The 14,090-nt window shown below is 39.1% G+C and overlaps 1 pseudogene; it reads right to left on the bottom strand.

The window, feature by feature from the left end:
- Positions 1–8,213: 8,213 nt before the first annotated feature.
- LOC138430646 (small nucleolar RNA SNORD22) lies at positions 8,214–8,271 on the bottom strand (annotated as a pseudogene).
- Positions 8,272–14,090: the final 5,819 nt, after the last annotated feature.

Genomic DNA, 14,090 nt, shown 5'->3' with positions numbered 1-14,090 from the left:
AACTTCCTCAATAAATGCCACGGGTTCCTTTTATTTTTAAAAATTATTTTATCTTTTTTCTTCAGATTAGATAATTTATACTGATTGATCTTCAAGTTCACTGTCTCTTTTGTAATACAATGGATTTATCTTTTCAGGTATTGTACTTTTCCATTATAGAGTGTTTTCTTACAGCTTTCATTTCTCAATTAAAATTATCTGCCTTTTTACTCTTTATAATCATATTTTCCTAAAGTTCTACAGCATATTAAAAATGCTTTGTTTAAAGTGGTTTTTTAACTGTTAAATTCAACTTCTGAATTGACTAGGGGTGTTGCTATCATCTGATTTTTTTTCTTTTGATTATTGATTACTTTCTCTGTGATTTTTGCATATTTTTAACCTACGAATATATGTCTAATAATGTATTATTTTATGTTTAGTATTGAAATACTTCATAGAAATTCTGGGTTATAGTGTTTCCTTTAAAGAGTATTATGTTATATTCTGGCAAGCCTTTGTATCCCTGGTTTCTTTTATTTCTCAAAGGTAATTTTTATATGGTTTCATCTACATTTTAAATATTTATTTTGATTTCTTTGTTTAGCTGCACCAGGTCTTAGCTGCAGCACACAGAATCTTTGATCTTTGTTGTGGCACGCAGCATGTGGAATCTAGTTCTCTGACCAGAGATGGAACCTGGGCCCCCTGCTTTGGGAGTATGGAATCTTAGCCACTGGACCACCAGGAAAGTCCCTCGATGGTTATTTTTCTTAGTGTTGTGTTGGTCTCTTTTGGTTTGTTCTCAGTCTTAGAAAATGGCTCTTAGTCTGTGACATATTCTTTATTTCCAAAGAGATGACCTATCTGAGATTTCAAATGATTGACCAAGGCCAGGGTAGCCTCTCTACTGTGCCTGAGCTGGAACTGCAGAGCCTCTCAGTGACTTCTGGCACTTCCACTGAGGTTTCAATTCCACAGGGCTCCTTTCTTCTGGAATTAATGGGGTGGTGCCCTGCTCATGAACAGCCTAGAAGCTCCCTGGTTTCCTAGATCCTTTTCCATATATTCAAACTGGTTCATCATCCTGGAAATCTCTTCCTCCTCCAGCTAGGAAAAGTGTCCCTTAACTTGAGTTTTCTCTACCTTGCACCACAATAGGGAGTGTGTCTCCAGTTAGAGAACCAAGGCAAATAGGGGATTTAGTCCTGACTTTCTCTTTTCTCAAGGAATATAGATATATGCCTCCTGTTTGTTTGTTTTTTCCCCTCCAACACATGAAAGTGGTAGTCTCATAGGTTTTTTTTTTTCTCCCAGTTTTATAGTGTTTATGGAAGAAGGGCAAGTCCAGTGTCAGTATTTTGCCACAGAGGAAGGTTGAAGTCTCACCCAAGCAGATTCCCTTGACTTCAGGGTACATGTTTTTCTGTTAAACATACCAAGAATTGTTATCTGAGCCTTACCAATGCTTCAGGCTCTGCTGTCTCCAGGGGAGAATCTTTTCCTTGCCTTCTTCAGCTCCTAGAGGCAACCTCCATTTGTTGGCTTGTGGCCCCTTCTTCCATCTCAAAAGCAGCAGTGCAACACCTTCAAGTCTTCTGTCACATCACTCTTACATTTTGCTTCTGTGTTTACATCTCTTTCTATCTTTGGTCCTTTGGCCTCTCTCTATTTCATAAAGAACTTTTTGATTGTACTGAATAACTAAGATAATATCCACTGTGATATCTGAAGACTCTTACTCTAATCACTTCTGAAAAGTCCCCTTTGCCTTGTAAGATTTTTTTTTTTTTTAATGACAGGTGGGGATAAGATAATGACCCTAATCTAATGAAGTAATCAGCCACATTCTTATGAGTGATTTGATCTCCTTTGGTGGTTATGGAGAAATTAGATAAGGAAATTTTTCTTTGCTTATTTGACTCTGTGGACAACTGTTTCTTTTCCACTTATTTCTCTTTTCAAATAGTCCTAAATAGAAACTATCAATCTACAGATAATAAGATAAAAACTTCACAGACAATTCCTAGACTCTAGCCTAGGAATTAGTATTAGCAATCAAGGTCCCAAACTATCCAGATCTTTTCTGAGTGAAAGATGCTGATGATCACAAGATGTTCAGATTTATAACTGTGATACACTCAGCAGCAAAAAGTTACCACATTTACCCCTGTAATTCCATGTGTCTCAACTCTGCTGGAGCCTATTGCCCTCCTCCTAATAATTTCTTATAGCCATCTAGTTGTCAAATTGATTTGCTATAACCTTATCAGAATTAGGAGCATATACATGAACACAATACAGAGGAATATGAAAGCAAAAGCATCTAGTTGCAGCTATACAAAAATCTGCACCACCATAGAAATGGGACAGAAATTAAATAAGCAACATGAACATAGGATGCATAGCAGGAATTTTTTGCCTCTGTGTACTCATTTGACTTTTAATTCAAGAATCCTTATTGGGCTCCTGATAAAGTGCAATATGTTAGGATGGGATGCTAAAGAATCAGATATAAAATATATGACCTCTACTGTCAGGAAACTGGCAAATTACCAGGCTAGAGAACAACAATTTTAAAACAATTACAACAGAGTAACAACAGCAATTATACAATGTTTGAGTTTTTATGAAGGTTTCCACATAAAGGTATAATTGAAAATTAAAGATGGAGCTTTCAATAAAGACTGGGATGTCAGATATAGATCCTCCAAAAAGTTAAACCTTAAAGAGTGTATAGTGATTCTCCAGTTGAGGTTGAGAAAAGATTTCTTAAACAGAGAATGGTAATGTACAGAGCTGTGGAGTCAAGTCAATGAGGATATAAGCTTGGAGATCTGTTGTCATTGTGGATGACTGGAAAAAACTGTATGGTGAGGGTGGGTTAAATCACGCTGGTCAGTAAGAACCATAGCAGTTCAGTTCAGTCGCTCAGTCGTGTCCGACTCTTTGCAACCCCATGAATCACAGCATGCCAGGCCTCCCTGTCCATCACCAACTCCCGGAGTCCACTCAGACTCACGTCCATCGAGTCCATGATGCCATCCAGCCATCTCATTCTCTGTCATCCCCTTCTCCTCCTGCCCTCAATCCCTCCCAGCATTAGAGTCTTTTCCAATGAGTCAACTCTTCGCATGAGGTGGCCAAAGTACTGGAGTTTCAGCTTCAGCATCAGTCTGTCCAAAGAACACCCAGGACCAATCTCCTTTAGAATGGACTAGTTGGATCTCCTTGCAGTCCAAGGGACTCTCAAGAGTCTTCTCCAACACCACAGTTCAAAAGCATCAATTCTTCGGCACCCAGCTTTCTTCACAGTCCAACTCTCACATCCATACATGACCACTGGAAAAACCATAGCCTTGACTAGATGGACCTTTGTTGGCAAAGTAATGTCTCTGCTATTGAATATGCTATCTAGGTTGGTCATAACTTTCCTTTCAAGGAGGAAGCATCTTTTCATTTCATGGCTGCAATCACTATCTACAGGGATTTTGGTGCCCCCCCCCCTTCCAAATAAAGTCACTCACTAGAACATTCCTTTAATCCTCATAGTACATTCTGCATTGTCTTGGAGCTTTAGTTGCATCTCAATTCATAAAAATTTTCATTTACTTCCATTGGATTGATACCTGGAAAGAACAAACTCTTGAAGCTGATAAACACTATTTTTATTGTTTTATAATAATTTCAAGTCCCACTCAGAAGTCATATTGGCATTTTCTATATACTTTACTGAAGGCAAAGCCACTATACTCCTACTATCCATGTAAACAGGTGGTATTACCAGCATTTACCTACTCTACGAAATGTTGATTTTGTTGTTTAGTTGCTAAGTTGTATCAGACTCTTTACAACCCCATGGACTGTAGCCCTCCAGGCTCCTCTGTCCATGGGATTTTCCAAGCAAGAATAATGGAATGAGTTGCCATTTCCTTCTCCAGGGGATCTTCCCAACCCAGGGACTGAACTTGCATCTCCTGCTTGGCAGGCAGCTTCTTTACCACTGAGCCACATGGGAAACCCAACATTCATCTACTCTGAAATACCTCTTGCTGTTCCAATTTTATTTCCCCATCTCTAAACTAAATATAAAACATTAGAAAGTGAAAACTTGTTTGAATGTAGTAGCATGAATTGGTAATTGAAGATCTTCTTATAGTGGAAAGAGGTCAGGCTTTAGAATCAACAGATATGGTTTTGAATCCCAGGTTTGTTTCTTAATGTGCAACCTTCAGCAGATTTCTTCACCTCACTGAACTTTAATTTCGTCACCTCTAAAATGAGGATAATGATGTCTACCTTGTTAGGTATTGTGTGGAATAGAAATAATATGTGGACTGCATCTAACACTAAGTAAGGTTCAATAATTGGTAGCTATTATTGTCATCATGGTCATTTCACACAGTAAAGAATTTGGTCTCTTTCCCTTGAAAAGTATTAATCTCTAATCCCAGCTGCAAAGTATTTTTATGAACTTGGAAAAGTGGGCAGTCACTGAAATAATTACATACATACTCTTTACTTGCCAGCTATTCCTAGTGATTAAATGCATTTGCATATGCAAATTAAAACCCTGTGTACTCATTACTGTAAATATGTTTTTCATTAGGTAAATGAAATGCTTATTGGCGATGATATAAGGCTAAAAGCAGAATATTGTCAAAACAACTTACAAGATGTATTTTTAATTTATTTTTTAAATATGGCAGCAACACTTTTACTTTTAACCATATAGTGTGTTTGGGTATGTGTGTGTGTATATGCATACACACATTTTGTTCAGTATTTTCCATTAGTATATGTACTGGTCCGTAACTAAACTCCATGAACAATTATGGTTGTTGTAGCTGCATTACAGGTATACTTTAATTTTTATTTTAATTATAGGATGATAAATAAGATGTCTTTCTCTTGTATTCTTGACCATGGACTAAAGCAGAAATGAAAACAGAAAATGCCCTCTTTGAAAACTAAAGCCAATAAAAATTTATTAAAAAAAAAAAATCTGTGGACCATCTCCACCAAAGAGACTTGAAAATTTCCTAAATGTTATTAAATGGTTGGTAGGGCTGATTTCTTTCCTCTGTCTCTCAGCACTTCAGTCCACATCTTTCATCACTGGTTCTATCTCAGTGGAGGGACCCCTTCACTTACCATTCCTATTATGAAAATAAACAAGGAAAAATTTTTTTTCTGACCTCCCTCAAGTGTTGGTCCAAGCTCTTTCCTGAATAATTTCTATGTATTTTTAGATATATATTATGGCTCTAGCTCCATCCTTTTCTCTCACCTCAACTTTTTCAGAGGAGTCTATGTTAGCTAGACTTGTTTTCACTTTCCCACATCCAGCCCATGAATCCCCAACTCATCTTTGCTGCCTCTGCCTTCTCATCTCTCCATAGCATTTCCACAGTTAAAGACTTATTCTGGTTGGAGACTAACGTGTAAAGAAGAGCCAGTTATTCCTGATGAATTAATTAATGCATTTAATGACTCCAAGCTCTATGTAAGTTACTTTTTGTTGGCTGTGAGGTTCACTGCCTGTTCCTGGGTCTTTCTTTAAGTATCTGACTATCCTCTTGTGTAGTTTATCTTATCCTCTTATAAGGGAACATTTTCTTGGACTTTTCATAATTTACTAGCAGTGGTTTGTTGGATTTTGCCATTCCAGTAAGGCTATCAATCTCAGAGCCATACCTGAGATCATTAAAGGTTCGTATAAGCAGCAAACACACACTAAACAGGAAAGAATTAAGAGAGGAGATGCATAGTCTCCAAATAACTTAAAAAAGAAAAAGAGAATGAGAGAATCAGGGAGAATCTAACTCTGTCCTCTCAATCAAGCTGCCATCTGAATTCCCATCACCAATCCCTGCCCTCAGCAGTGGCGCTTTGCAGCTTCCTTGGGGTTTATCCTCCAGTAGTTAGATCTCTAAAAAGGTGATTAAAATAGTTTGATTATGTAATATCTGAGTCAGATCAGTCTCTCTGCCTTGGATTTCTCTTACGTGGGAAGAAAAGATCTTTTCTTTTGATAACACTTTTTTCTATTTTCTCTCTCATCCAATTCCACCCACTCCTTTTTTCTCTAGATTTTTTTTTTTTTAACTTCCAATTGGTTCAGGTAGTAAAAGGTGTAGTGTAAATGCACTACCATCTCAAAAGCTTTTATTCTTCTAGCTGCATGTTCTGAAGCAGAAACAGCACAGGTTGTACTTGTGTGAAGTTTGGAAAAAAGTGTGACACATCACAATGGATATGATATATGTGCTATTATTCTAGGGCTCTGTAGCTCTTGTGTTGCGGTTGCTATTATTTTTTAATCCCAAATAGCTCAGGTATCGATATGAAATATTTTGGGTCTGTATAGTCCTCTGAAACAGGGTGAAGTTTCCCAAGGAGTTGTTCTGTCCTTACTGGACTCTCACAATGACAATATAAAAGAAAGAAAATGCAGGAGCACTTCCTGAAAGTGTTGTGTATACTACAGACTTGTACTTTTATAGCCTCAAACTGGCAGTATGAGTTTTGTGCATTCTGTCTAGAAGAGAGTGTACATCTTCATATTTGATCTCCATCATATTCCAGAGTCAGCTTCATTCAGTGCCAGAAGCCCCAAAACTTTAGACTCTTTGAAGGGAGATTGGGAAGATTTCTGTGAGCAAAAGCCCTGCAAATGCAAATGTCTGAACTCTACTTCTGGCATGGCAATTTTTCAGCATCAGAAAAAAAAAAAAAAGTCTAGGTCTTCTGCTATCTCCAATTCTGGAAACATATTTATTGGAAAAATCAATTATAACTGTGTCTTTGGCTCCCCAAAGATGTTAGCTGATTACCTGTCCTCACATGAATATCTTTACTGGTAAACTATACATTCTCTATTTTCCAAAGATTTGGTGATGGTATAAACAAGGTTATGTCTAACATCTTCTAGAATGGAAAGCCTTCACACTGCTGAGCTCCATTTTATTTCCAGGAATAAGAAAAGTCAGTCTGCCATAATTAGCCTGCAATTTTTGCAGATTTTAGCATCAAAATGATCCACCTTTTCTCTAGGTTTGCTCCTAAGTCCTATTTAAAGTTGAACCTGGTGTGCAAGCTCAACTCAGACAGTGTAGCCAAGGATTATCCAGTAGGACAGGGGGTACAAAGAGAAGAAATACAAAGAAATTATTTATTTGGATGGTGTAAATACCAGCCAGTGCCTTGGATAAAATATGTGTACTCCTTCATTTAAATTATCCATTTAATATTGATTTTTAGTGTCTACTGACAATTGTCTTCATGTATTTCTTCTTTTATTTAGTCAGTCGTAATATATTAAATGTCAAGTCCACACTGAAGACACAAGGATAGGATTATTTGCTTTTTTCTTTCTTTCTTTCTTTCTTTTTTTGATTTCCTCTTTCTGTTTATTTCTTTATTTATTTTGCTTTACAATACTGTATTGGTTTTGCCATACATTGACTTGAATCCACCGTGGGTGTACATGTGTTCCCCATCCTGAACCACCCTCCCACCTTCCTCCCCATCCCATCCCTATGGGTTATCCCACTGCACCAGCCCTGAGCACCCTGTATCATGCATTAAACCTGGACTGGTGATTAATTTCACAAATGATAATTTACATGTTTCAATGGCATTCTCCCATATCATCCCACCCTTGCCCTCTCCCACACAGTCCAAAAGACTGTTCTATGCATCTCTGTCTCTTCTGCTGTCTCACATACAGGGTTATTGTTACCATCTTTCTAAATTCCATACATATGCATTAATATACTGTATTGGTATTTTTCTTTCTGGCTTACTTCACTCTGTATAATATGCTCAAGTTTCATCCACCTCATTAGAACTGATTCAAATGTATTCTTTTTAGTGGCTGAGTAATATTCCATTGTGTATATGTACCACAGCTTTCTTATCCATTTGTCTGCTGGTGGACATGTCCTAGCTATTATAAATAGTGCTGTGATGAACATTGGGGTACATGTATATCTTTCTTTCCTTTTTTCAATGAAGGTTTAAAAAATTTTTTATTTAGAAAGGCTGAAATGATTGTATGCTAATTTGAACAGGTAATCTGTACAAAGATTTTTCAGTTTTGATATCTTCCACATTGGATTCCATTATGTGTGCTTTGTTCTTTCTTCAGATCTAGGGAGGAAAAAAAAAATCTGCCTTTCAACCAGTCATTTATTCCCCTCTTTGCCTTGTTTAGAAATTCTCATGATCCCTTAGACAGTTCCCTCTGGAACAAGCTTTCCTCTTCTCCCCCAGCCAGCCCCAGTGGGTCTATTGTATCATTTAAACATGAGTGGGGTATTAAAGTCTCCTACTATTTGTAAATTTCCCCTTTCATACTTGTTAGCATTTATCTTACATATTGTGGTGCTCCTATGTTGGGTGCATATATATTTATGATTGTTATATCTTCTTCTTGGATTGATCCTTTGATCATTATGCAGTGTCTATCTTTGTCTCTTTTCACAGCCTTTGTTTTAAAGTCTATTTTATCTGATATGAGTATTGCTACTCCTGCTTTCTTTTGCTCTCTATTTGCATGGAATATCTTTTTACATCCCTTCACTTTAAGTCTGTATATGTCCCTTGCTTCGAGGTGGGTCTCTTGTGGACAACATATGTAGGGGTCTTGTTTTTGTATCCATTCCGCCAGTCTTTGTCTTTTGGTTGGGGCATTAAACCCATTTACATTTAAGATAATTATTGATAAGTATGACCCTGTTGCCATTTACTTTATGGTTTTGGGTTTGAGTTTATACACCCTTTCTGTGTTTCCCATCTAGAGAAGATACTTTAGCATTTGTTGGAGAGCTGGTTTGGTGCTGCTGAATTCTCTCAGTTTTTGCTTGTCTGTAAAGCTTTTGATTTCTCCTTCATATTTGAATGAGATCCTTGCTGAACAGATTCTTGCTGAGTACAGTAATGGGCTGTAGGTTATTTTCTTTCATCACTTTAAGTATGTCCTGCCATTCCCTTCTGGCCTGAAGAGTTTCTTTTGAAAGATCAGCTGTTATCCTTATGGGAATCCCCTTGTGTGTTATTTGTTGTTTTTCCCTTGTTACTTTTAATATTTTCCTTTGTGTTTGATCTTTGTTAATTTGATTAATATGTGTCTTGGGCTGTTTTGCCTTGGGTTTACCCTGTTTGGGACTCTCTGTGTTTCTTGTACTTGGGTGATTATTTTCTTCCCCATTTTAGGGAGGTTTTGAACTATTATCTCCTCAAGTATTTTGTCATGGTCTTTCTTTTTGTCTTCTTTTTCTGGGACTCCTATGATTCAAATGTTGGGGCATTTAACATTGTCCCAGAAGTCTCTGAGGTTGTCCTCATTTCTTTTAATTCTTTTTTCCTCTCTGTTTCATTTATTTCTACCATTATATCTTCTACTTCACTTATCTTATCTTCTGCCTCCTTTATTCTACTGTTGGTTCCCTCCAGAGAGTTTCTGATCTCATTTATTGCATTATTCATTATATACTGACTCTTTTTTATTTCTTCTAGGTCCTTGTTAAACCTTCCTTGAATCTTCTTGATCCTTGTCTCCAGGCTGTTTATCTGTAACTCCATTTTGTTTTCAAGATTTTGGATCATTTTCACTATAAGTATTTGGAATTCTTTATCAGGTAGATTCCCTATCTCTTCCTCTTTTGTTTGGTTTGGTGGGCATTTATCCTGTTCCTTTAGCTGCTGGGTATTTCTCTGCCTTTTCATTTCGTTTATATTGCTGTGTTTGGGATGGCCTTCTGTATTCTGCTAGTTGGTGGTTCCTCTTTATTGTGGAGGTTCCTCACTGTGGGTGGAGTTGGACGGGTGGCTTGTCAAGGTTTCCTGGTTAGGGAAGCTTGTGTTGGTGTTCTGATGGATGGAGCTGGATTTCTTCTCTCTGGAGTGCAATGAAGTGTCCAGTAATGAGTTTTGAGATGTCAGTGGGTTTGGTATGACTTTGGGTAGCCTGATATTGAGGCTAAGGTTTATGTTCCTGTGTTGCTGGAGAATTTGCATGGCATGTCTTGCTCTGGAGCTTGTTGGCCCTTGGGTGGTGCTTGGTTTCAGGTTTGTAGGTATGGAGATGTTTGATGAGCTCCTGTTGATTAATATTCCCTGGAGTCAAGAGTTCTCTGGTATTCTCAGGATTTGGACTTAAGCCTCCTGCCTCTGGTTTTCAGTCTTATTCTTAGAGTAGCCTCAAGACTTCTCCATCTATACAGCACCGATGATAAAACATCTAAGTTAATGATGAAAAGTTTCTCTACAGTAAGGGACACCCAGAGAGGTACACAGAATTACATGGAGAAGAGAAAGGGAGGGGGGAGATAGAGGTGACCAGGAGGAGAAGAGGGGGAATCAAAAGGGGAGAGAGCAAGCTAGCCAATAATCACTTCCCTATGTACTCTCCACGGTCTGGATCCCTCAGAAATGTTCACAGAGTTACACACAGAAGAGAAGAGGGAGGAAAGAGCAGAGGTGGCCAGCAGAATAAAGGGGGAATCAAAAGGGGCGAGATAGATCTAGCCAGTAATCAGTTCCCTAAGTGTTCTCCACAGCCCAGGACACACAAAGAGATTCACAGAGTTGGGTAGAGAAGAAAGGGGGGAGGAGGGAGGTAGAGGCGACCTGGTGGAGAAAAAGGAGTCAAAAGAGGGAGAGAGCAATCAGGCCAGTGGCCTCGCTCCCAAGTAAAAATGGGTACTGAAGATTGGGTTCTTAATGGTACAAAGTTGAAAACAAATACCAAACAGCAAAGATTAAAAATATAGAGTATATGTTAGATTACCAAAAATACAATATTAAAAAAAGACACAAAAATTATAAAATATATACATACGAAGTTTGCTTTAAAAAGGGGGTCTTTCTTTCTTTCTTTTTGGCAAGGTGATTGGTTATAAAAATGAAAATTAAAGGAGTAATGGGGACTTAAAAGTAACTTTTTAAAATTAAATTTAAAAATGATAATAGTAAAAATATATCTAAGACTTTCTCTGGAGCTGTTGCGGACAGTATGGGGTCAGTTCAATTTCAGATAGTTCTTTGGTCCGGCTTGTACTTCTCAAGGTCTATAGGCCATTTCCTATGTAGTCAGTGCTAACTACAGGGTTTTAATCTATTGCATCTGTCACTTCCAAGTTGTTCCTTCTGTTTATTTTAGCTTCTTTTGTTTGCTAGCCTCTTCAGTGTCTAATTTCTGCCCTGATGCAAAGGGCGTGGTGGTGGTCATTTTTTTTAGGCTCACTTGTGCAGTCGTGCTTTGGGGAGGGAGGAACACTACAAACAAATATCACTAGCGTGTGCTCACAATGATTTAGCCACAATGGGTTTGCCCCTACTCTCGGTTGTGTGTGCTTACCCAGTCTACACTGCTCAGACTCGAGGTTGCTCTGCTGGGAACTCTCTGATACAGGCCCTGGTTTGCATGCACTTCCCAGGTCTAAGCTGCTCAGGTTCAGATTCTTGGGTACTCCACAAAGGTGCAGACTTGGTTGGGCCTGCATTTTGCACTGTCCCAGGTCCGAGCAGCTCATGTGACCAGGTGCTTGGTGTGCGTAGTAACCCCCAGTTGGAGGCTACGTCTTATTGCCTCCCCGGTCCCAGCTGCTCGGGTTTCTGGGTATGCAATGGGCGCGTCTTCTAAGGTGTGCAGTGTGTCTCTTCTGGGGAGCTGATCTCTGGCTGTGACCCTTTAGGCGGATGTCGACCATCCAGAAACCCAAGAAGTCTTGGCTAGCAATGAAGTCTGCTTGCAGTTTGGTATAGGATGCCTCTCTGGGGCTGCGATTGACCCTTCCAGCTCTGGCTTCCCTTTCCTGCCTGTCTCTGGTGGGGGATGGGCTGGTCCACCGCAGGCTTGCTCTGCTCAGTCCTTTATTCTGTGAGTGTTCCTGATGGTGTCTTAGGTTAGAGCTTTTCGCCTTTTTGCGGGGTAGTTATCCAAAAGTCTGGGTTTCTATCTCAAGCTAGTTCCCTCAGATTGCCCTCATGGAATTCAGGCCTGGTCATTACCCTAAGCAATACAGCTGGTTCCCCCCTGTCTCACCCCCACTTGCTAGTGGGGGATGCGAGCATCTGGGCTGCTGCTCCACTGGGAGTTGCTGTTAGGCTCATAATCTGTGGGTTTTAATTATTTATTTATTTTTCTTCCCAGTTATTTTGCCCTCTGAGATTCCAAGGCTCGCCACAGACCTGCTGGAGAGAGTGTTTACTGGTGTTCGGAAACCTCTCTCTTTTTTAAGGCTCCCTTCCCAGGATGGATCTCCGCCCCTACCTCTTTTGTCTCTATATTTTGTCCTACCTCCTTTCGAAGATGGTGGGCTGCCTTTCTGGGTGCCTGCTGTTCTCTGCCAGCATTCAGAAGTTGTTCTGTGGAATTTGCTCAGCATTCAAATGTTCTTTTGAGGAATTTTTGGGGGAGAAAGTGGTCTCCCCATCCTATTCCTCCACTGTCTTAGGACCACCTCTCAGGATTATTTTCTTTTTTTAACTTTTATTTATTTATTTATATTCTTCTTCTTTTTTTAATTTTTATTTTTACTTTATTTTACTTTACAATACTGTATTGGTTTTGCCATACATCAACATGAATCCACCACGGGTGTACCTGTGTTCCCAAACATGAACCCCCCTCCCACCTCCCTCCCCACAACATCCCTCTGGGTCATCCCCGTGCACCAGCCCCAAGCATGCTGTATCCTGCATCAGACATAGACTGGTGATTCGATTCTTACTTGATAGTATACATGTTTCAATGCCATTCTCCCAAATCATCCCACCCTCTCCCTCTCCCTCTGAGTCCAAAAGTCTGCTATACACATCTGTGTCTTTTTTGCTGTCTTGCATACAGGGTCATCATTGCCATCTTTCTAAATTCCATATATGTGTGTTAGTATACTGTATTGGTGTTTTTCTTTCTGGCTTATTTCACTCTGTATAATCGGCTCCAGTTTCATCCATCTCATCAGAACTGATTCAAATGTATTCTTTTGAACGGCTGAGTAATACTCCATTGTGTATATGTACCACAGCTTTCTTATCCATTTCTCTGCTGATGGACATCTAGGTTGTTTCCATGTCCTGGCTATTATAAACAGTGCTGCAATGAACACTGGGGTACATGTGTCTCTTTCAATTCTGGTTTCCTTGGTGTGTATGCCCAGCAGAGGGATTGCTGGGTCATAAGGCAGTTCTATTTGCAATTTTTTAAGGAATCTCCACACTGTTTTCCATAGTGGTTGTACTAGTTTTCATTCCCACCAACAGTGTAGGAGGGTTCCCTTTTCTCCACACCCTCTCCAGCATTTATTGCTTGCAGACTTTTGGATTGCAGCCATTCTGACTGGTGTGAAGTGGTACCTCATTGTGGTTTTGATTTGCATTTCTCTAATAATGAGTGATGTTGAGCATATTTTCATGTGTTTGTTAGCCATCCGTGTGTCTTCTTTGGGGAAATGTCTATTTAGTTCTTTGGCCCATTTTTTGATTGGGTCGTTTATTTTTCTGGAATTGAGCTGCATAAGTTGCTTGTATATTTTTGAGATTAGTTGTTTGTCAGTTGTTTCATTTGCTATTATTTTCTCCCATTCCGAAGGCTGTCTTTTCACCTTGCTTATTTTTTCCTTTGTTGTGCAGAAGCTTTTGATTTTAATTAGATCCCATTTGTTCATTTTTGCTTTTATTTCCAGAATTCTGGGAGGTGGATCATAGAGGATCCTGCTGTGATTTATGTCGGAGAGTGTTTTGCCTATGTTCTCCTCTAGGAGTTTTATAGTTTCTGGTCTTACATTTAGATCTTTAATCCATTTTGAGTTTATTTTCGAGTGCGGTGTTAGAAAGTGATCTAGTTTCATTCTTTTACAAGTGGTTGACCAGTTTTCCCAGCGCCACTTGTTAAACAGATTGTCTTTACTTCATTGTATATTCTTGCCTCCTTTGTCAAAGATAAGGTGTCCATATGTGTGTGGATTTATCTCTGGGCTTTCTATTTTGTTCCATTGATCTATATGTCTGTCTTTGTGCCAGTACCATACTGTCTTGATGACTGTGGCTTTGTAGTAGAGCCTGAAGTCAGGCAAGTTGATTCCTCCAGTTCCATTCTTCTT

This window comes from Ovis canadensis, chromosome 25 (assembly GCF_042477335.2).
Source record: "Ovis canadensis isolate MfBH-ARS-UI-01 breed Bighorn chromosome 25, ARS-UI_OviCan_v2, whole genome shotgun sequence".
Classification (NCBI taxonomy): domain Eukaryota; kingdom Metazoa; phylum Chordata; class Mammalia; order Artiodactyla; family Bovidae; genus Ovis; species Ovis canadensis.
Note: the sequence above shows the minus strand (reverse complement) of the source record. Positions and strands in the feature narration are given on the sequence as shown.